General features: G+C 47.1%; 1 protein-coding gene across 1 annotated transcript in view; it reads left to right on the top strand.

Moving 5' to 3' along the window:
* Window positions 1-24,928, top strand: part of LOC119389627 (retinol dehydrogenase 13) — a 39,182-nt gene that overhangs the window by 1,187 nt on the left and 13,067 nt on the right. The window lies entirely within an intron of this gene.

The following is a 24,928-nucleotide window of genomic DNA, read 5'->3' as shown; positions in this document are numbered from 1 at the left end:
CTATATCGGTTTATTCGATGTTTTTGAGTCCTGATCACATCTCGCAACGAATTATTCAGGGGACTCCGGTATTTGCTTAGTACAAAGTGGTACCGTTTTTCACATCTCTGTAATTCGGGCGTTGCCTAGGTAACTACACTAAAAGGCGGCCTTGAGCCTGCCTGTGTCAGGTGAATGCAAACGACAGACGGGACAGCTTCTCACCGTGCGTCCACAGAATTTTTGCATTGTCATGCCCCTGCTATTGACTGTCCATGGCTGATCGACATGAATTACAGCCTTCGCCATTGTTGGACTAGAAATCTTGCTGCGACGTTATCAGAGCCTATCTGCTTTAGCGAGATATCGCTTATAAACGAAGCACATTTCTTGTCTCGATATGACTTCGTTGTAACGAGGGCTTGCTGTATATTGCTGCCAAGAGCGTAGCGCGTATTTGCGCACAATTGGGTGAGGGGCATACCTCACCTCGTAACATTTTTGGACCAGAATCGGCTTCGAATATTTAGTACGCATTTATGCGTTCTCACATCAGTTCCCACATTGCTACAGACTGTATACGATTTTGTAGACGAAAAATATTTTTTGACATTCGCTTACTTCAAGGAAAAGAGGGAGGGCGGGGAAGACTTGACGCTGAAAGCTTAGGGCTGGAAGTATACTCGAATTTCCTTCTTAGTTACGCATTCCAAAATCTTTCGTGTACCTTAGCGTGAGGCCAAACCCCGAAGCGTCATAGTCTGTATACGTTCACGACCTTTCGAACGGACTATTAGTTCGAGTTAGCTTGGTTCGAATCTGTTCTTCGTGCATACCAGACGTTTCAACATTATTCTCGAGGTACAGAACGTTTCTATTGTTACAGGCTGTGATGCATTTTCCGGTGGCTCGGACGCCGAAGGTTTACCCTGTGCTGTAGATATGGGAAAAGGGGAAGGGGTGGGGGGAGAATGTCACCAAAATTTGTGGGTGGGGAAGGGGGGTATTTATAGGGAGAATTCTCTGTCTAACGTGTCCTGATAAAATTAGCGGGAGGGGTGCCGGTGTCATCCCTGAGAAGGAAGGCGTAGGGAGAGGTACGGGGTCGACCCTGTAAAGTGAACACCTCATGTATTGAAGCCGGTAAAACTACAACGTTTATTCTACGTCACAAGGAAAATGTTGGTTACATGACGTGTAATTATGGTGTCAAAAAGCACAATAATAATTTTTCCTGTATGTACGAAGCATCAGCTTTTATGAATCCTTGAATACTAATGAGGTGTTTACCTTATATGCGGACGACCCTGTACACCACTGTTCGATGATGCATGATAAAAGAGGTTATACACGTGGTAAAAGACAATAAAAGATGGCGTTTGTACTGTCGTGACTTCTCCCTTGCATCCGGGTTTCCACGCCTACCGTCCTGTTCGGTGTCGACACCTAACCAACGCGAAAGTAATCGTCGAAGATGCGGCGACGGTATTCTAGTTCGCCGTAGCGACAACGATCTGTCGTCTGGGTTGCAAAGAACCGCGAAATCCACCAGAAGTGAGCTCTTGCATGGGTGTCAAAAACGAGTGGCCTTGACCGCTTGTTTTGTGCCGGTGTTTGTTCGACCCCGGTTCAGGGTGTGTGTGTGTGTGTGTGTGTGTGGATGTTTGTAAGAGAGCACGACGCTTTTCTCAGAGCCGATTCTCGTCCCAAGTGTGTGTGTGGCGCCTGGATACCACGGGACCGTCCGGTAGTACGGGTGGGAGTCCGCGGGCGGACACATTTAGCAGCAGTGAGCTGGTGGGTTTAAGTTTCAGCTTTCCGTCGGTGCAGGGGGTCTATTTCGGGTCGGCTCGGTCCCGGAACGAGCTAGGGCTCCAAAGCAGCGTCCACGGCACCGCCGACGCCGGTGTGCGAGCTTGCAGACATAAGCAGGGCACATGTAGAGCAGATAACACGTGGTTGTATACATACGCTGCGTTTTCTAAATCCGCCGCAATATTATAAGCAACACATTTTGGGACAATCCACACGTTTAAATTAAATTCGGCCACTTAAAATGCCAAAATCAAGACATGATTGGTGGAGGTATTCGCGGTTCACTTTTGATCACCTGAGGTTCTTTTAAGGTCGACATAAAAATCTCCGTACACGGGGCTTTTTTGCCTTCTTCCTCCCCCTCATCTTGGGTCTCTTCGCTTGACCCGCCACCGTGGTCTAGTGGTTATGGTGCTCGAGTGCTGACCCGAAGGTCGCAGGATCGAATCCCGGCCGCGGCGGCCGTATTTTCGATGGAAGCGAAAATGCTGGAGGTCCATGTACTTGGATTTAGGTGCACATTACAGAGAACACCAGATGATCGAAACTTCCGGAGCCCTCCACTACGGCGTCCCTCGTAATCATATCGTAGTTTTGAAACATTAAACCCCAACAATTATTATTATTAGATCTTCGTTTGTTCAACCAACTCGCCAATAATAAAAAAAGAAAGAAAAAGGAACAGTGAGCTGAGTGTGGGCGAAAATCATCAACAATTTATTGCGCTAAGAAAATGAACCTTTGAAACAGCTCTCCACATATTTGTATTATAGACTTTAACTGCTCCAAATTTCATGGTGAAGGTGAGAAGCGCGAAGCACTGTAGTGCGGAAATACAGGTACTGAGGTCTGAGGAAGCGAAATGATGAACGCGAGCGCTGATTACCAATGGGTGTATTCGCCAGAACACAGATACATATTAAACATATATAACAGATACACATAAAGCAGATACACATGAAACACATAGCGGATAACACAACAGATACTGATAGAACAGACAGACAAAAAGAACCGCAAGTGGTCTAAATTTCCGGAGCCCTCCACTAAGGCGTGCCTCATAATCCCATCGTGGTTTTGGCACGTAAAACGCCACGAATTATTATTTTATTCTAAGGCTCTGCAAACTCCATTTAAAGAAATTCAGGATGGATAGGATGACATACTTTTTTTTAATATGTCGATAGTCCTAGCATAATTATAGAGCATTAACTATCTAATTTGTTTAAAGTCGCACATCACCAAGGATCGTTCGGGAATTCTATAGATAGTGATCATGTAAGTGAAGAGTAATTAAATATTAAATTAGCCTAAAGTCGCACATGTTCGCCTTTACTCGTGAAAAATTATTAAATCACCTGTTCAAAGCATCAGGGGCGTGTCCTGGACGGATAAGGGAATAGAATGTAGTGCGAATTGCCTTCGGGATATCGATAAGTTCTGTGCTTCGCCCTCTGGAATCTCTCTTCACGACCATAACCGCCTGGCTGCTTGTACTACATTCAAAACGCGAAAACCCCAAAGTTATGCAAGAAAATGCTTGCCTGCGCACCACCTGGACAGCAGTTCGTGTTATTTTTTTCAGCGCATAATATCAGCAAGGCTGGCCAGCTGAACAGGCTCAGGCCCCCGAGACAGTTACAGTTAAAATATTCAAGGCATTTTTCGGCAATCCGCACGCGACCTCGTGAGCGCCGCGCGCTGCGTATACCGCCAGCAGACGCGCCGTGTTCGTGCAAAATTTATGAAGGGCACCGCACCAAATTGCGTTGTAATACCCGTTCTTTAAAACCTCGTCCATTCCTTTTATTCAGTTCATTTCATTGTCACTTTGTTTCTCTTTCTTCTGTTCGTACCGTACTCGCACAATATCGTCCTTTAAACATTAAGCTACGGACTGAATTACGCTTTTAAAGTGACACTAATTCAGGATTTTTCTTTTTTCTTTGTGGCTCGCTCGATTAAGAAATATATTCTATTCTTATACGGACAAAACTGACAGTTCATTGGGTCGTGAACACAGCCGTGCGCACAGGGGGCAGGGGAGCCCCCCCCTCCCCCCTCCCCCCCTCCCCCCCCCAAGTCATTCAAGAGAGGCGCCAATTCTCCATACCTTAACTCAGTCGGACCTGTCCTGTAATTGTTTAAAGTGCAGGGATATGGCTACGCCAGTTTTTGACCATAATGCGCCGAGGACCCTGACGTTGCGCCCTAATATCTACCTACTTGCCACATTTACCCCAGTTAAGCCGGAGACCAAGTGCAAGCCGTGTTAATAAGGACGTCATTGCTCCATTTTCATTTTTTTGCGTCCACTGCGAAGCTTGTTTTCTTTCCTCTTTCGGACTCGACCAACCGAGGGGAGGGGGGGGGTGTCGTTGCGGTGAAGGTAGGCTCCCCTTAATGGAGAACCTTGCACACGCCTGTGGTCGTGAAACAGCGGTGAGATCAGAGCACGTACAAAGGTATGAACCGTCTGCTGATCCCTGCCGATCAAAGTACGCATTTCCTGCCAGAGCGACGCAGCGCCCCTCGGCGACCCCCCATGGGCCTCTCACGCGACGAAAGACGGCCGGCGCGTTTCCACTCCTCTTGAGCCGCGGTCGTAGGCTGCCCCCGCACGCTTTCACTCGCACATACAATGTACGACGCGCGGGGCGATGCTATTGGTTTGGACTTTATACGGAACCTCACGGCGACGGCAATTGCAAAAATGCGCCTGAAGTGTCCATATAATTGGTATCATAACACAAATAAAATAGTGCATATACATACTGTCAGCGCATGCAAACGGAAAACTCTTCTATATACTGATGAAAACTGGTACATCCGATGGCATGAAGTGGCCGGCATGTAGCTCCATCTCGAACGGCAAGTTCTGCTTCTCAAAAATGCACATTCTATGTTGAGGGCACATAACACAGTGGATGTCTCGTTTATTATGGTCGCAGTCGACATCACCTTGAATGGCGAAGCGGCGTTTCGCTCTTCCATGCACGTGTTGCTGAAGATGAAACGCGTTACTGAAGATGAATCTACTCAAATATAGCGCCTAATTAACCACATCAAGAAAGCTTCGCTTCATGATATACATAAATTCCAAAAAGTGCATCGTATCTACATAATCAGACAGTAAGGTAATTTGCAATCTGTGCATAAACAATTAAGACAGCTTCAGGGAAAGAGATAGGATTGAAGTGCAGTTGTCAGTCATGGGTTGTCTATACAGGCAACGCTTCGACAAGAGGTTTTGGTCGAGGGACGGACATCTCTGACGGAGACTAAACGTTGGCTTATCCTGAGACATCCATTGTTCGATCCACACACTTCTGACCTCTTCACATGTATCTTCACAGCCACCCTTTGTGCATGTTCGTACTTGTGTTTGTATGTGTGCGTGTTGTAAAACTGGAAAATTTCAAGGGAGGTTTGAACCCCCTCCGCCTGGCTATGCCAGTGTATATATGGGAGAACGAGAACACTCGGCAACTAAATCCAAATACCAGACTCTGCAGCGCAAAAAAGTTGCCAAGAAGTTACCGCTTATTTCTTGATATCTGAGAAGTAACACATTCCAAGACGGTGTGCGCAGTCAACCTTGATTCAGCCAAACTAATGACTAACATACAACGCTTTCCCCGTGAACACGTGTACACGCCAGATATATAATGCTTCCGGTCGAAGCCCCGACCGCCGACAAGTTGTTTACCTTCCGCTCGTGCCAATAATAGCCGAGTCTGACGCGGCGGTGTTCGTGCTCTCTTCTTCAGCATCCAAGATGACCTCGCCTCTGCATCGGGAGAGTGACGTGCGATGCCACATCACGCTGACGCGCGTGCGTGATGTGGCGACAGCAGGGACGCTTTTCGCGTCAGAACAGATCTTTTCAGCGAGTGTTCCGTATGCTTGTATCGCATACACCTTTTCACAGAGGGCTCCCTGGGCGCCGTCATAATCCCCTCTAGGCTGTTAGCCCCCCCCCCCCCCCCCCCCCCCCCGAGAAAATAACGCTCTGCCGAAGCAGTGACGTCAGCCTTTGTACTCTCGTGCCACAGTTCAGGAAGCAGATGTTCCAGAGGTGTTTCGTCTCCCCTGTGAAAAGGTTCACAAAAAGAGGTGTTTCTACTCGTTGTAAAAAGGTCGACCTTTTCACAAAGAGTAGAAACACCTCCTTTATGGACAAAAACGCACTGCCGAGGCAGTGACGTCAGCCTTTGTACTCCCGTGCCCCAATCCAGGAAGGAGGTGTTTCAGATGTGTTTCTTCTTTCTGGACGAAAGCGCACTGCCAAGGCAGTAACGTCAGCCTTGGTACTTCCGTGCCACAATCCAGGCAGGAGGTGTTTCTTCTGCGAAAATGTCTATAGTACAGACCTTTTCACAGAAGAGAAGGAACACTTCCGGAACACCTTTCTGGACCGGCGCACGGGAGTACAAAGGCTGACGTCACTGCCTCGGCAGTGCGTTTCTTTTTTTTTTTGCGGGGATCAACGCATATTTACCACAGCCCAGAGGGCATTATGCTGGCCTTCTGTGAGCCTTCTGTGAAAATGTGTATATAGGGTCGACATGTCGAAAACCACTGCGGTGTTTTGGTTACGTCGCGCGGGGTCTTCCACGCATGCCGCCACTTGCTTGTTTTGTGGTTCGCTCATGCACAAGGACAACGTCATCTGTGCGCGCGTGCATGCTTTCATTCGTTTGCAAAACGCGCCAGCCTTGAAAAACACGCTGGCTCAACTACCCCCCCCCCCCCCCCTTCTCTACTTTACTGCCTCCTTTCGCCGCCATTACCCCTTTGCCTCCGCACGTTGAGAACCACAGCACAGCTGGATCTGGCCGTGTTCCACGAGCTGCGATGCGCGCACTCGCAAAAGAAAACATGGCGTCGCTACCACCCCGAATCTACATTCTCGGCGTTATACAGAGTCCTTGGTGTCCTCTTGCACCTCTTCGTTCTGTTTTCTTGCACTGCTATCCTCTAAAAGTTCACTGCATTCTAAATGTACTGGAGAAACGGACAGAGGATTATTTAGGAATATAAGACTAAGGAAAAGGGAAAAAAATAACAGCGGGATGGATCGGAAAGAATGTAGATGCAGCTAATACTATAGTAGGTATTAACAGGAGAAAGACTGAAATGGCCAGGCCATGTCACTGCAGATGGATAACCGGTGGAGCCAGGGCGGCTTCCATTGCTAACGGAGTCCCGGATTGTGGACCCACACTGGCCCCTCCCTTTTGGTCCCGCAACCTTGTAATATTTGTTAACAAAAGCTTTTAATCGATCAATCAGTGTATCGCAAATTTCTTTCAGGATTGGTAAAAACGTCTGTGTAGCAGTTAAAGAGCAACAGAAAGATGGATTGTTTTCTTTTTTTCACAATTGCCTGCAATTTTCTCATTGAAACTCTGAATAAATTAGTATCTGAGAAGTCAATTGATTAATACTAGTTATATTTATGTAATTGGCCGAAACACAAAACAAAGACTCATGCGGTCCCTTATGCATTCGCCTAAGATGTCTGGAAGGCGAAAGCCATCGTCCTTTTCTTATTCTTCTCATTCGATTACATCGATCCCCCCGCCCCCGAAAGCTTTCTGAACCTAGCGTGGTCTTGCATTGCCTCCGAGATCGGAGGCATTGCAAGATTTTTGCACCTCATGTACCTCCAGGATCGGCCCACCGATGACCTAACGACGATGTCGTCTGATCACGTCACAAATTTTGGCGATCTGTGATGTCATGTTGACGTCATATGGTGACGTCATCACACGATGATGATTTTTTGCATTACTCGTATTGACGCCGACTGTCACTTTTCGTGTCTGATGAGGCATCTAAGGCTATCGTCTCGCTTGCTCCAGGCGACGTCAAGCGACATGATTTCATATGTTCAACATTCAAAGGAATATCGGGGACATCTTTAGCATATAACGGTCGTTTGATCGCGGCTACTTCTTCGAAATCACGATTGGGATAACACACGGCTGTAGCAAGGTGAAGCACAGGCGCTCGAGCGAAAACAAAAAGTCAGACGAATAAGTTTTTAAGGCGAAAGCCTTAGATGCCTCCAGTGGCGCACCACCTCGTTCGCGAGTTGGGGGGCTGTATATATATATATAATATATAATATATATATATATATATATATATATATATATATATATATATATATATATATATATATATATATATATAGAGAGAGAGAGAGAGAGAGAGAGAGAGAGCTGATCAGATGACTTGCTTTTCGAAACTGTTTGTTTTAAATCAAGGAAGAATCTGCACAAACAGATTCTGCAGGCTGGGTCGCCCTATACCGCGACAACACAGCAGTGTTTAATAACGTGTTGGAAATATTACCGTGAAGTTTAAAAAATACGCCCAAATTTAACCTGATCATCTGAGCATTCCATCAGCAACCTTCCCAGCCTCAGTTTGGCGTTGTAAAAACGATGAGTATGAAGAACCTGCTATGGCTCTAGCACCTTGAATTCTCACTTATTAAACAAAACATGGGGCTGAAAAAGCAAGGTACTTCGCAGAAGTCTTCAGAATAAGCTGAGTGCCAGTTCTTTTACTGTAAGAACCCTCTATAAAGTCTTCCTGAAGAAGAAGACCAAATTCAGTCGATTAATTTTTATAGAAACCACGTTGAGCTGGTTGTGTATATATGATTATTTATGACTGCGAATTTATATACTAGGTGTCGTTCCTTGCCCTCCTACTTTTCCCAGCTTGGGTGGAGGGTGGAGGGAAAAGCGGTGAAGTGGCTCTTTACTCCCCCTGCCTCTCCTAGTAAATACGCCTACGTAACTGTGTAAGCTCAAATTTTCTTTGAAAAAAATGTGAGTGATTATAACTTTAAACTATCCCGCATTGCTTCCTTCCGTATATAGGTCGTTAGCTGTTAATGATTGGCTGAAATTTTCTGGGTCATGCTCACAGCACCTGCTCGCCACACGACGCAACAAATGACGCGTAAGTGATCCACCGCGCAATGACCACTGACGCACGACTACGCAAAAAAAAAAAAAAAGCAGAATTAGCTACTTTCAATACGGCATATCGTTGGCCATTGGTTCTTCGCTATTCGTCAAAAATTTTCGGTGTGCCATAGAATATCGCCTCCTTGTTACGCGACGTCACAGGTCTGCGAAAACTCGCGGCGTTAAAACAAAGTGAGCACAATAGACAGCGCATTACTGCTAAACAATAACTAAACTTATTTGGAATAGCCAGACACTGTCGCATCCTGAACGTTAATTCAAGAAGGCTACCCGCGAATCACATTGGCAGCGGCTACTTAAAGCAGCTGGCGAAATGGATTCATATGCGTATATTAGACACTTTCAGTTGTAGTATAACGATGTTGAGCTGTTTTTGCACTTATACAACTCTCTATGAACTTTTCCTTGCTGAGAAAGAGGTCGAGAGAGAAATCAACATTACCACGAACAGACACAATCCTTTGCAGGTGGGTAGTTTTCTCAGTCCAGAAAACCGTGTACGCTGATCATCTCTCTGGTCAGGTAAATCAAGTTACGGGGTAAACTTGAAAGCTGGGCTTCTCGATGTGCTCGAGTCCACTCCCTTATTTATCGTCTTGTTACAAGCCGTCGCGATAGCTGCAGGCTATACCATATGATAAGCAAGGTGAAGTAGGTTAATCCGAGACTAAAGCGGGAACCTTTTGTAGCTCTCCTGGCTCGGCACAACTAAAATACTCGACACTTCCGCACACTCATCAACTCACACCAGCTTGGATATGGAGCTTCGGCGATGCTATTCGTTTTCAAAGAAAGAAACTAAGTTTTTTGAAACAGGAAGAGCGTTTTACTGGTTCCCGGTCGCGTTTGCGTCGCCGATTACGTGAATTTCAAGCCAGGCAGAACGAAATGAAGTCATGACAGATTGCTGTAATGTTATATACCCCCTGCTGAGCTGTAAACTCATCTGCAATGCTCGAGCGCAAGGCGCGAGAGCGTCGCATAGAAAGCCCGCACCGCAGAGAGCCTACAGTGCATGGTCATGAGACACGCAGGACAGTCGTCACAGCATAATCGTAGTATAAATTTCATTATATAGTTACGTGATTACTGCGTTCAAGTAAAACTTTGCCTCACTTGTTAGTTTCCTAGTCTGCAGCCGAAAATGACCACTGTCGAGCCCCCCTAACTTTTCTCAGTGGGGGTGGACTAGCGCCCCCCTTGCAACCCCCCCTCCCCCGGTAGATACGTCTATGGACCGTGCGACTTTAGAGCAGTGCGCGCAGCATCCAAACGTCACCTCCACCGCCTCCGTGCGCTGTTCGCGGTGACGTCCCCACAGATGCATGTGACCAGGGCTGGGCAGTATCGCGATACAAGAGTATCGCGATAGTATTTCAGAGATACTTTTGAGTATCTGTATTTCTGTATCGAGATACATTTGAAAAATGTATTTGTATCTCAGTAGTGAAATACATTTACGATGTATCGCCTGTATCGCGATACTATAGAGGACACGGGTATCTCGTTACATTGTTTTTTTTTGTGTCTGAAATGAGTTGAGGTGTGTTTCCAATGGGGGAATGGCATTCTTTTTTCTTTTTTGGGCCAAAACAAGCAAAGGCGCGCCGTCGGTCGCCGACTGATAGGGCGGCGATGGTTTCCCCTCAAGCACAGAATGGTCCATGTGGTAAAGCGCGCGACGCCGCAGGCGGCAGAATCGCGGAGGCAGTGTTGTCGGCCTCTGCCGACGAAAGTCGCTGTCTCTCAAGGTCATCCAGCACGCCTAATTTTTTTTCGGGTGGGAAGCCATTACTTCACGACCCCCCACGCGGATACCGTCTTGGAACAGGCTTTGCAGTGCTTCGTGTGCGTTCAGTTCTCAAAGCGGCGGCACTTCCAAAAGCAGTTCCCGTGGTCGCGGCTGAAGTGTCTAGAAGATGGCTATCTTTGACGCGCTTTCAGCCACCTCTTCAATGTCAGGGTGCGTTCCTAATTGATTACATGCGTGAAACGGTCTTTGTAGTAGTAGGCTCCCCCACTGCCGGAGCCGACTTCGCCTGTTGCGGCTTTCTGAAATGGGTGCTGGTAGCGTCGGTGGTGGTGACAGCTTCATTGAAGCCGACAGGGTCAGACGGCTTAGGATTCCGAAGATGGGGACAGACTTCGGATTCTGAACAGTCAGAACAACCCAAGTGAGGGCGGAAGCGTTTCGGTATCTAGATGACCCGAGAAGAGATATGGCCACGCTGCAGGGCAATCCGGCTATATATGAAGGCGATATTTATTCACTATAACACGAATTTGTGCTCGCCTTCAGTGGTAGGCAGACTTTTTTTCTTTCGTGAGTCTTGTGCTGAGGCTGAACCGACGCTGTTAGAAGACAGCCTATTTGAGAAGCCTACACAGCAACCTTCTCAGCAAAGCAGATCTTCACAATAAATGTGTGCTTTTCTCGATTCACTGGTGTTCATTAGTGATTCGAGTCATTTGCTTAAAGTGTGCTATTTCTAGCATAGCTTAGTTTGTTCGCCAAGTATGTCGATTTCGGTGTCCAATCCTGTTACTGTTGCTGTGAAATAGTGTATTTTTATTGCAATTGACACTTGTAATTATGTCATTATTACCAATTATCTACTTTGTCCATGTGACCGTCAGAAGAGGTATCGTTTAATTCCCAAAATTACGTCTCATGACCCCACCTCCGGAGCGGATGACGAACGCGTCTTTCCAAATAACCTGGGTTCACCTTTCGGCTAGGTATAGGACCGACGACAGACTGCTGGAGTAAACGACCCTTTCGGAATACACGCGACATCGGGGAGTAGCTAAATATATAGCAACATAAAATGCTAAAAAGAAAGCGAGCTCAGCCAACCGAATGTACTGGCGTCATCATCCGCGTCTGCGGCGACCCCGGCTACCGCTGACTTTCTTTTTGCATTGCTTGTCTGCGATAAGGGAAACGAAAGAAGTAACACAGAAAGAAGCAGCGTCAGAAGCGACGTCAGACGTGTGTCTTATAAAGGCGAAAGCCTTAGATGCCTCATCAAACGCGAAAATCGGCGTTCCTCGGCGTCGGCGTCAACACTATAGGGATGCAAATAATCATCATCACGTGATGACGCCACAAGTCAAGCAAATAGTGACGTCATCATCACGTCACTATACGAAGTCACCTGATGATGTCATCACATGACATCGTCGCTTAGTCAAAGGTGGGCCGATGCTGGAGGCAATGCCGCGTTAGGTCTAGTGGAACACATGGGTCGGCGTTATTGCTATCATCTGATTTTTACGTGGAAAGCCATTGCACCATTAGCAAACAATATCCAACTTATAGGCTAAGTGAGACGTGATTGACAGTGTATACAGGAAAGCGATACAGGAAAGCGATACAGTCCGCGATGCACGCCCAATGATTCAATCACACGGCTGTTTGGCTCGTGACAATCCTGGCCACCGAGCGCAGATGAGAAAGGTGCAGACCAAGTGTACCGAAGCCGATTGTGTATATACTAGAGGGGGAAAGAGAGGCGCGGTGGGGGGGGGGGGGGTGCGGTTAGCGACAAAGATGTTTGGTGCCCCACCATGCCGCGCACAAGAGGGGCGGAACGGTGAGGCAATTAGTGCGATCTCTCGGGCTGTTGTGGTGTCTTTAATGCAGGTGCCAAGCCGACCGCGAGCGAGTGCAGAACACTGAAGAATGAAGAAGAAGGGATCAAAACACAGTGGGGTCTCTCGTGGGGGAGCCGGAGAGGAGGAAAGTGAAGGAGAGGGCTTATGTGGAACGCCGAGGCCACGGCTCACAGTCTTGCTCGCGAAGAAAGAAGAGGCGGCGTGCCTTGCATCGCGCCAAGTCGGACAATTCATCACTCGCTGGTCGCTCTCTAGCGGTTTGCGTCGCCTGTGCTGCGCCCCTTCAGGGCCTGATGCTTTTTTAGCTCGGCACGCGGATACCTGACCTCCCTTCACCGCCGCACAGTGTTGCCTACCTGAGTCCCCCGCTTCCGTACCATTGGGTACGCATGGTGGTTGAGTCACGGACATGTTCCTGTCCATTGCTGATTCTATACCGTCGCCTTGGCATCAACACGAACCAAGATGTCTTGCGCGTTTCCGCCACCGCGAGCAACTCGTGCGGCCGACGGCGTGGCACGGGCTGATTAATTTCTAGTGGCCTAAGTTGGACCAGTCTCTAAACGGCGCCAAGAGGAAGGAAGATGCGTGCAGACGAGGACGCGGTGCGAACGTGACGAAATTAGGATGTTAGAAAGCGTAATATGGAGTCAACTGGCGCAACGCAGGATATTTGGAGATTCCCGGGAAGAACCTTCGCCCTGAATTGGACATAAACAATATGGTTTGGATGATGATGATGATGATGACGGTGAAGAAGAAGTTCAATATTGAATTACAAAAAAAAAATGTTTCAAGCGCATTCTCAAACGTGTTTTGAGAAGGAATACTGTGTCACGGCATTAACTGCATTCACAGATGTGACCATATATCTCCGAAATAAGCGTTCTGGTTTTAAGCTAACAATTTATTTATTAATTGTTAGCTTAATTGTTAATTAATATATTATTCGCGCTTGATGCCTCATCAAGCGCGAAAATTGACCGCCAGCGGCGGCCCCGTCAACAAGATTGATGCAAAAAATCATCATCACGCAAAGACGTCACCACGCGACGTCGTCATGGCGTCACCGATTGTCGAAATTTGAGTCGTCATTGTGACGTGACGTCACTTGATGACGTCATCGCGTGACACCGTCGCATGATCAAAGGTGGGTCGATCACGGAGGCGGTGCGAAACCAGGCGAGGTGCAGAAAGCGTGCAATGCCTCCGGTCCTGGAGGCCAGGGTTGCCGTTGGGTAGATTCGAAAAGGAGCCAGAATTCAAGCAAAAAGTAGCCAAAGTAGCCACGTCTTTTGCTCTTATCGCCAAACTTGTAGCCAAATGGCAGAAAAGCGGTATTTTGAAAATAGTTTTTGTTATTGAACAATAAATAATACCATTTTGTGTCAGCAATAAAATAGCATACGAGCACAGTTTTTTTCTCCTCTTGCCTGGCCTTCAAGCCATAAGCAAGTTGCAAATAAATGAACAATTACCTTGATACAGTCTATATAGAATAGATAGAGTAATTGCCAGAGACAGAGTAAGATTGGAACGTTCCAGCCAACCATTCAGTAGGAGTATTAATCGTAAAAGCAGTCGTGCTTGAAGTCTCCGACTTCAAGCACGACCATCTTCAAGAAGTGATATCTGCTCGAAGATGACCGGTCCAGCTTCATTTTGTATAGGATATCTGTTTTTGTCAAGGTCACACGAGAACACACGCCGTGCATCAGCACTACAAAACTGGCTCGTATAGCGTCGGCACCGATGGCGGGCAGCATGAACAGCGTGCTAGCCACGCGTATGCCAACATGCACGCAATTTCGTCGGTTTGATCTTAGCCAAAAGGCATACTTAAACTTCATCTTTAATTTGTAAGTTATATTTCCAATTTCATAATTTTTATTTAAATTCATAAAACCACCAAATTCTTGGCCAATCCTCCATAGTGGGTGTGAGACACTGACTAGGCGAACAAGAACTTCATCACTCCGTCACGGCAGGCGCACCGCGCGTTGCGTTCAGGTGCCTCGATGAGCACCAGACTCATGGCGGGGCTAGGACACGCGCATACACTGGCTGACGCGTCAGAAAAAGCTTGGAAACAAAGGGTAGTCGTCAGGCTCGCTTGGTATTTTATCTGCAGGTAATGAGAAAAAATGGCCACTGGATGCGCTAAAATAGAGGTTCAAAGTAGCCAGAAAGTAGCCGTGGCGCTAACCTGAAATTTTTGTCGCCAGACTGGGTCGTAAAGTAGCCAATTTGGCGCAAAGTAGCCACCAACGGCAACCCTGCTGGAGGCAGTGCAAAACCACGTTAGATGCAGAAAACTTTCGGTGGCGAGTGAGGGAGGGTCAATATACATCGACTGAGAATAAAACTAAGAAGATGGCTCTGGCCTTCGAGTCGTCTTAGGCGAATGCATAAGTGACCCTGTGAGTTATTCACATTCAGAAAGCGTGCGTAACACATTCGCCTTTGGAGCGTGGGGGCCAAAACCAACACCGCGGGCAAACTTGTTTCATACATTTAGTTCTGTACAGCGATGACCACCTTACGAGCCAGAGGGACAGACAGACGGACAGTTTCCTCGTTGAGTCGAAACGCTTACGCATCTAAAATGAGAACCATTTAGAGTACCGTGTCCGTATCGTCCACCTCGGGAGAGCTGACTACAGCTGTCCCTTAACATTGAAACACGAATGCGTCTGTTTGGAATAAAAACTCACAGGCTTCTATATGCATCCTCCTCAGTCGACTCGAAGGCGAAAGCCATCTGTCACTGATCCCGTTAATGGGGATGGCAATCGCCGGGCGGATTCCAAGGGCGGACGTATCGGCCCCCCGAAACGCACCACGAAAGCGCGGACAATTTAGAGTTGGTCCTTTTGGTGCGCCAGCGAACGCCGGTTATGGTCCAAAGACCGAGTCAGAGCCGAGAGTCGATAACGCAAACGAAATATATTCTCAGTTAAGGCAGTACAACATCAAAGCACATGCACACTCGGCTGGTACCAGTTACAACTTCACAATATAACTCAAATGGTGTTAACACAACGGGAACTAAACGAACAGATCACGCGCTACAAATGCAATTATGCATTACAACTATTCAAGAACAGTTAAAGTCCTGAATATTCAACTGCGTATCCAGTCCACAATTCTTGGACGGTACTTGAATGCTTCTGTTCCAGGAAACACTCACGCAAATTCCAGAGTTGATCGTCGTAGTGTCTTCGTCGTCGTAACCTGTCACGGCTTACACGGTGTCATCATCCGATTCTTCCAGATCGACGATCGACTGACCGCACAACATCATAAACACATCTTCTTTGGCTGACGGAGCCACACTCAGCATAACTTCATCTCCGGACCGACTCACTCCCTGACTCTGGTGCACGCTTTTATCTCTTCTCCCCCGTGTTCTAGAAGCGTCGGGAGCGTTCTCCGGCGTGCAGCACAGCCAAGGCTAGGGAAGGATCGAGATTTTTCTCGCCGGTTCTAGTCGCGGCGGCGTCACTCGGCGTCGCGTCATGCTTTCCTTCTAGAAAGTTCCAGACTTTGCAGGGCGTTTGATCTGAGGCTGCTAGCGGGCGAGGAGGATGCGGCGCGTCGGCGTCTTTTGATACTTGCTTTTTCGTTGTTCGCGCTTCTTGGGCGAGCGGCTGTCGCCGTGCTATCCCGCTGCCGTGTGAAAGTGGCCGCGCGCATGCTTTATTGACGCGCTCGTTTGTGACACCATCTTTTTCTTCTAAGCCGATGTATTGAACCTCCTGCGCCCTCCTCCGAAAGCTTTCTGCAACTAACGTGGTTTTGCAATGCCCCCGGGAACGGAGGCATTGTAAGTTCTGCACATCACCTCGTTTTGCACTGCCTCCGGCATCGGCCCATATTTGACCAAGCAACGACGGCATTTGATGACGTCATCACGTGAAGTCACGCTATGCGACATCACGTGATGACGTCACAAATTTGGGTGATCTGTGACGTCATCACGTGATGAGAATTTTTTTGCATCACTCATGTTGACGCCGCCTACGCGGGATGCCGACGCCGGATTCAGGTTATTATCGTATTATGCTCTCTTATCGTATTATGAGCACAGAAAATTTTGTTAAATAGTCATAAAAACACTAAAGATAATTACATTAGAAAAACATTGCGTATATATCGTGAACGAAGACCGTAAATAAAACGAGGGCAGTCAGACACAGGTTAGCAATGTTACTCGCTATGCAAATAGCCCTGTAGCGTCGAGTGAAATATCGAAGTATCTGCTATCTCGGCGATGTTAGGTGGAAGGGAGTTCCACTCGTATACACATAATGATAACGGTGAATTTTGAAACTTCTTCGTCCTGGCAAAAATGGGGGCCACCTTGTGAGCATGATCGAGGCGGGTTGAGGTACGAGGGGCAGGAAAGATTCGAGACTGGGCGATTGATGAGTTGCTGTGATAAAGCGAGTAAAATAAGGATAGTCGAGTATGTCGCCCGCGCATGGCAAGTATTAGTGTTCCGGGAGAAGACGAGCACAGATGTGCACGGAGCCATCTCTAAGAAGGCACTCCAAACATATGCGATAATGAAAAGCCCCCGTACTTTCTCTGATTTCTAGCCTAATTTTGACTACTGCATATCTAATAAACTGTATCAGCGACAAGATCAAACGCACCTCAAGACGATTATCTTCGAAATTCCTTCGCACCTTTTAATCTAGGACATTCGAAACGAAGGAAATATATGCCTAAAACTGCGCTCTGGAATTTCTAGTTTCGAATAGGTATCAAGAAATGGACCATCGTGTGATATCGAGGTTGTGATTTGTTTTTTGCAGAGGGAGGAGGAAATAACGTTAATTAAAAATGGCAAAATTTGAAAGGATTCACCGCCTCCCCTAGGTGGCACCGTGGCAGCCATGAGTCCTTGTGCTCTGGCGGCATCCTTGGCTTGCCGGTGGACTTCGGATTGCACTTCTGGAAAAAACAAACAAACAAACAAATGGCGCAGCTTACATTATAGTGGCTCAAGGCTGGAACCAACAGCGGACGGCCCTTTCTCTCTCTTTATTTCTCTCTTTCTCTCTTCTTTTCTCTCTCTAAACTCGTTCTCTCGTCCATCTGAGTTATTGCATCTCACGCCGGACAAATCGGCGCAGCGGGAGAGCGCACGCCGGGCGCACGTGTTAGGGAGCGAAGCAGAAGATGAAGAACGCGCGCGCTCGAGTTATTGCGTTGCACGCGCTAGGCGCAACTGTGCCAGGTGGTTGCTATATTCACAGCCGCTTTATGTAGCGGCCGTCCATCTCACGGGCTCCTTGCAGCACTGTGGAAGCTACGAAGCTGCTTAGCCAATAGGAAGAGCGAACATCCCTCCCGATGCATTCATCCGCGCGTCTGCCCTCACGCGTTGGGCGAGCAACCAACGCTCTTGCGTTGGGCAGCAACGACAGCACCAAAAAAGAAACAACACGCGTTCGGCGAGTAATGCGAGCCCACGATAGCAACCGATGCTCTTGCGCTAGGCAGCAACGGTAGCGAAAAAAAAGAAAGAAAGAAAGAAAGAAAGAAAGAAAGAAAGAAAGAAAGAAAGAAAGAAAGAAAGAAAGAAAGAAAGAAAGAAAGAAAGAAAGAAAGAAAGAAAGGAAGAAAGAAACCATGGCGGCACTCGTTAAAGCTGGTTCCTTGCGCGTCAAAATTATGAAGCTGCCGTCGCGAGCTGTTTGTCCCGTAAGTCTAAACCGACGTGTGTGTTTGCGTTACATTTGCGTCCTGACGCTTCGACAGGAATGTATTCGTGTCTAATTTACACTGTTTCCAAGATCAATTTTTCAAATTCTCGTGGACAAGGCTTGGAAGGCGCGGCTGATCAAACAGATGACCTCAATAATAGGGACAAAACGTACCTGATACATCGACCTCAGCGTGAGATGACACAACGCGATAGACGATTCCACCTTTTACTTCTTGCTGTCAGGACAGTGGGCAAGCAGCAGGCGCGAGTTTGAATCGAAGCAGGCGATCGCGTCTGCATGGGCGCTTCCATGTTTGTTAACCATCACAATTATAGGCAGTTGCCGATAAAATAATTAAATGATTATGACGTACATGCGAGTTGTGATTAGCGTACCACGTATTGCTATGACGAAGCACGTGCGAAACAAACGCAGTTATAGCTTAACCTTATAATGTGATTACAAACAGAACTATGTTTTGCTGCGCAAGTAGGTGGTTTGCTTACACCTCCTAGCTTCCACCCTGCTGTGACCAACTTGCGTATAGGCAGCGCGCAGTGACGTCATATAGCTAGGCGCAGCTTTTGTGCGCACCACCGGCGTAAGCTCGAGCTTAAACAGATCCGCTGTTAAAGGGGTCATGAACCACTTTTCCAAGTAATGATCTAATGACCTCAGTATCGGAGTTTACTGCCTTCTGAATCGATTGCCGCAAACATTTCTGGAATCCGTCAAGAATGAGCGGCATTACGGGGGTTTGGCGAACGCTCTCATCGCTTTCTCTCTTTTCTCGTGCCGACGAGCGCACTGGAAGCTAGACAGGGAGGGATGGCACGGGGGTAAGAAGTTACGTCAGCGCGCGTCATGAAACGCGATCGCTCTCCCGCTGTGATTCGCGTGCGCGAATGCGGCTACCGTGTAAATTTAGCAGACTGAGGAGTGCGGCGCGGGCAAGTGGCGGCAACCCGTGGCAAGAAGCGCATCTCATCCGGCTATCGGCCAATAAGCATGCTATATCTCTTGCGACGTAAACTGGCAGATCCGCGACGTCAACGTGCAGACGCCCCGCCCACCGACGAGAGTGAGAACCGGCCTCTGTTTGAAAAGAGGGCGCCTGAGGAAACGGCAACTTCGCGCTCCGCTTGTGGCCTTTACGCGGCGCGCACGACTGTAATATTTTGCAGAACAGTTCATAGCCGTGTCAGCTTTCCGCAGGATGTGTTTTTTCAACAAGCCTAAGGGGTGCTTCATGACCCCTTTAAGACAGTTCACAATTTAGGGTACCATTTTAGGGTTCACAATTTAGGTACCGATTTAGGGTCTAACTATATGGGAAAGCGCTAAGCCGTCTCTAACAAAAGGCGGACGCTCCAGATGACTAGAACAAGCAACACTGTTGGCATGCGAACCATATAGAGTAACAAACGCTTGTGCATTTACAGCACTATGGGAGGGCGGCTGTCCCGAGAATGCCTACCGCTCGATTTTATGCTGATGTATCCACTTCGCAGATCAAAATTTTGACTTTGCATAGAGCCAACTTCAAAAGGGCACTCCAAGCATATGTCATAAAGAAAAGCCCCCACACTTTCTCTGATTTCTAGCAGAATTGTGTCTGCATATCTGCAAACTTGTTAGGGCGACCAGATCACCTGCATCTCAGCGCGATCATCTTCAGAATTCCTTCTTATCTTTTAATTTAAGATCTGCGAACACAGGAAAAATATGCCTAAAACTGTGCTCTGGAATTTCTAATTTCAAATAGATATCAAAGAAATCGGCGATGGCGTAATATCGAGGTTGGGCTTCGTTTTTTTATAGTAACAAAAAAAAATCACAGCATATCCACTGAGTGAATGATGATGAGTGGGCGAAGCTGCGGAGGTTCGTCGGTAAACCGTGAATCTTCCGTGAATTCTGCCCAGTACATCATCACCCACGTGAGATCGGGCGCGTTTATACTAAAGGTTCGATGAGTTATGACGACTTGCAGCTCACTTTAATTTTACATGTACGCTGTGAATTTTCATGGTTTAGAAAACCATTGCTTTAGAAAACATCTGGCGTCTTTCGTTAAGCAGCTGGCGTCTTTTCGTTTTGCTTTAGAAACATCTGGCGTTCTTTCATTTTGCTTTTACAAAACATCTGGCGTCTTTCGTTGGTTTATTTCATCAATCAACGGCGTTTTGTACAAAATTTTTATTGTTTAATCACGCACAGGAGAAATCTCACCAGGCACTACCTTGGAGGTAAACAATGGCTGCTAATGGGAATGAGAGACAGAAGAAGTCGGCTTTTAGCTAACACTTACACTTCTACTTCTACTAACGTTTCCTACTGGAACATGCCAATGGCTGCTAATGGGGAATGAGAGACAGAGGAATTCGGCTTTTAGTTAACGCGCACGCTGCGAATTTTTTATTGTTCAACAACGCACAGGAAAAATCTCCCACCGGCACCACCTTGGAGGTCAAAGCGTAAGACTTGTTACGGACTACGACTACGACTACTACTACTACTACTACGACGACGACGACGACTACGAGGGACGAACGGGTGCCGCCTTAAGGAGCTTCGCCCCTAAAACTGAAGCCACAGTTTCACGCCCGTGAAATCCGAGTAAACAGGGGAGCTGGCCAGCAGGCGCCACCACTTAGTGAACGCAGATTGACTTCTTTTAGGGGCGAAGCTCCTTAAGGCGGCACCCGTTCGTCCCTCGTAGTCGTAGGGTCGTAGTCGTAGTAGTCGTAGTGCGTAACCAGTCTTATGCTTTGACCTCCAAGGTAGTGCCGGTGGGAGATTTTTCCTGTGCGTCGTTGAACAATAAAAAATTCGCAGCGTGCGCGTTAACTAAAAGCCGAATTCCTCTGTCTCTCATTCCCCATTAGCAGCCATTGGCATGTTCCAGTAGGAAACGTTAGTAGAAGTAGAAGTGTAAGTGTTAGCTAAAAGCCGACTTCTTCTGTCTCTCATTCCCATTAGCAGCCATTGTTTACCTCCAAGGTAGTACCTGGTGAGATTTCTCCTGTGCGTGATTAAACAATAAAAATTTTGTTCAAAACGCCGTTGATTGATGAAATAAACCAACGAAAGACGCCAGATGTTTTGTAAAAGCAAAACGAAAGAACGCCAGATGTTTCTAAAGCAAAACGAAAAGACGCCAGCTGCTTAACGAAAGACGCCAGATGTTTTCTAAAGCAATGGTTTTCTAAACCATGAAAATTCACAGCGTACATGTAAAATTAAAGTGAGCTGCAAGTCGTCATAACTCATCGAACCTTTAGTATAAACGCGCCCGATCTGACGTCGGTGATGATGTACTGGGCAGAATTCACGGAAGATTCACGGTTTACCGACGAACCTCCGCAGCTTCGCCCACTCATCATCATTCACTCCGTGGATATGCTGTGATTTTTTAGATGCGAAGCAGCTTTTGCTCGGAGCTTTCCGTCCTTCCATTGGCGACCATCCGCTCGGGAACCATGCGTGCTGGCACGCGCTAGCGCGTTCGGGCCTGTGTAAGGGGCTGGGTAGGACGCTGTGGCCTCTCCCCCTTACACTCTCTCAGCAGTCATGTGATTGCATCGGGGAACGAGATTCTGCAGAGGCGCGATGAACCAACGCGTTGTATCCTAGTCAGAACGCGCTAGCGCGTTCGGGCCTGGTAAGACGCTGTGGCCTCTCCCCCTTACACTCTCTCAGCAATCACGGAACTTTAAGTCGACCCATGCGCTGCTTCGCATCCCCACATGGTTCCCTTTAGTGGGAGATGGCGTAATTTTTTTACTTTCTTTTTTTTGTCTCTTTCTACATCTTAGTCTTTTACTTCTTTCTTTCTTTCTTTCTTTATCTCTCTCTATATTGGCCTCTCTCCTCCTTTCCCTTCTCCTAACCCTCAAATCACCTCTCACCCTCACCTTCTTTCCCAACCCTTGCTATGTTATACTGTACAGTCGCGCTCAATATGACTTGCAACATGGGAGCGCGTGACCTCACGAGTTTAATGATCGCGCACGGCTTCAACTTGCTTCCTTTCTGTAACTTATTATTATTTTCTTACTTGGGAACATCCCCCAGTGAGAAAAACAGCATTTAGTTGTAGAAATACGGGCTAGTGAAGGAATGCGAAATCTTTAAACTGGTAAGGCCACGCGCTCCCGTGTTGCAAGTCATATTGAGCGCTACTGTACATGGCTCTGCTGCGGTGTATCCTCTCACCCCTTCCTCTCCTTTCCCTCCTCCTCACCCTTACATCAATCCGCACCCTCATCTCCCTTTCCCGTACACTTGCTAAACTGTACTATACAAGGCTATGTCATGTTGTACCCTCTCCCCTCCTTCTTTTCTTCCTCCTCACCATCACTTCCCTTTCCTACCCCCTTGCTATGGTATACTATGGCTATGCTAGGAGCTGCTTGGCACATACCCGCTGAGTTTTCTGCAACGCCGGCCGAACCTCAAGCTTAAGTCTAAGTGAAGCGTAAGCGTAGCGTTTTATTTCATGTTGCGGTCCTTTTTGCAACGTTGCGGCATCGATTTGATGTATTTCACCGACTTTTTAGCGTTCGTGAGGGTGGCGTGCACATCCTGGTACCACCGAAACGCGTGTTTAGCGTCAAACTTTCGCAGACACGACATGACAGGAACTTTATTGGAGTCCTGAGAAACTGATGTGTGGGGGAGCCGGAGGCCCCCCCCAGATCAAGCCGGAGAACTCTAAATTTTCTTCATGTGTGCAATCCTGCATGTCGGCTTGACATATTGTCCTTTCAAAAAGGGCTTTTATTACACTGCCATGACATTCAACGACACCTTCACAGAAAATGTTCCCCTTTTTAAATTGCTTTTGCAACACGGGTATCGCGCATCCGTATTGTTTTAGATTCACCTTCTGCAAGCGTGGGTGTGTATCTCAGTAGTTAAAACACTTGCCTTCGGAGCGTTGGGGCCTAGAGTTCAAACCCCAGGCCCCCACGATATATGTCCTCGCATGTCACTTATAAATGCATGTTTGTCATGTGTAGACGAACATTGTCGCACACACCATGTCAGTCATACGGCCATGACGGTCTCGAGACATGTGCGTCAGGTCATTTGTGCCATACGTGTCATGATATACTAACACAGTTCATTTCATGACCTGTACGCTTCATGTTTGTCACACACGCGCGCCATGTGGCCACATTCTGGTGCACAGAAAGGTAATAAAACGATCCCCATGCCATCACGATGGCATTTTGTCGTATATGTCATGACCTACATGGCATGCAAGTCATGATACTCTTGACACCACATGCCATTCATGTTCCTCACACACCCACAGCACGCTATGCAAATTCTGGTACATTCAAGTTGACGAAACGGCCACGAGAGCACAAAGACGTAGAATGCTGGATCACGATGCACATGACAAGCATATCATAATATTCTTGTCGTGACCTGCCATTCACGTTCCCCATACATTCATGTCATGCTAATCAAATTCTGATCTTTATCAAGTTAACGAAATGGCCATGAGAGCACAAAGACGCAGGCGGCTTGATCATAATTTACATGACAATTTTCATGTTATAAGCTGTCGTTTACCTCCGTGATACGTTCATATCATGCTATGCAAACTTTGGCATATAAGAAGTTAACGAAAAAATGTTGCTAGGAAAACCAAAGGTAGTGTAAACTGTAAAGTGTCGTAATGCACGCTTGTTGTTTGTCCATTTCAGCGTACTTAAGCTTTGCCGCAACACGAGTAACACTGCGGCAAAGAAAGATTGCCGGTGCCGATATTAGGGAAACCGTCCAACTGTAACTGTTGAAAGGTAACTCCATAACTCAGCAATAAAACGCTATCATAGTTTTGTAGACATCACCTAATAGAAAACCTATAGCGGACAAATCTATACACGTGTGCGTATGCGTCAAATTTTCTCTCTCCAGGTTATTTAAGAAATGAACTTCACATTACTAAGATATATCTCTTTTCGGTATAGCATCGGACACGTTATTCGAAGGTTGCAGGCTCGGTCTCTGCCGTCGGCAAGTTATCTTTTCGTCCACTTTAATTTCTTCTTATTTATTTTACAATTACTACAAATAACATCTTCTATGCTTTCCTTGGCTTGATTCTTTGTTAGTTCTCATTAACGTTGCGTATAATGCCCCGCCACGTTAGTCTAGTGTTTATGGCGCTCGACTGCTGACCCGAAGGTCGCGGGATCGAATCCCGGCCGCGGCTGCTGCATTTTCGATGGAGGCGAAAATATTTGAGGCCCTTGTACTTAGATTTAGGTGCCCGTTAAAGAACCCCAGGTGGTCAAAATTTCCGGAACCCTCCATTACGGCGTCTCTCATTATCATATCGTGGTTTTGGGACGTTAAACCCCAGATATTATTATTATAATGTTGTGTATAACAAAGAAAAACGAGCCCTCAAAGCTCCCCTTTTTTGGCGCAGAGTGACACATATATAAACCTCGTGCTCCTTTTTTTTTTAAGTTTGCGTATTTTAGACACGTTTCTTAATAAAATTTAGGCGCTTATCTATAATTTCATTTTCTAGAGTAGCTAGAATTTGCTCTCAAATGGCACCGCGTTTCCATCATATCGGTTCCCTACAAAGAAGCATTTCTCCGTCTCACGCAGCATTGCAGCTGTCCCTAGGTAAAGAATCCTCTGAATAATCAGGCATAATGCGGTGGAAATCGACTGTCCTTCCTTGACTGTAACATTCAGCGTATTACATGTTCCATGTCGTACACCGGGCGCTTGGGAGAAGTAAATGCTCGTAGTTCT

This window comes from Rhipicephalus sanguineus, chromosome 4 (genome assembly GCF_013339695.2).
Source record: "Rhipicephalus sanguineus isolate Rsan-2018 chromosome 4, BIME_Rsan_1.4, whole genome shotgun sequence".
Lineage (NCBI taxonomy): Eukaryota > Metazoa > Arthropoda > Arachnida > Ixodida > Ixodidae > Rhipicephalus > Rhipicephalus sanguineus.
This window is presented reverse-complemented; position numbering and strand designations above follow the sequence as displayed.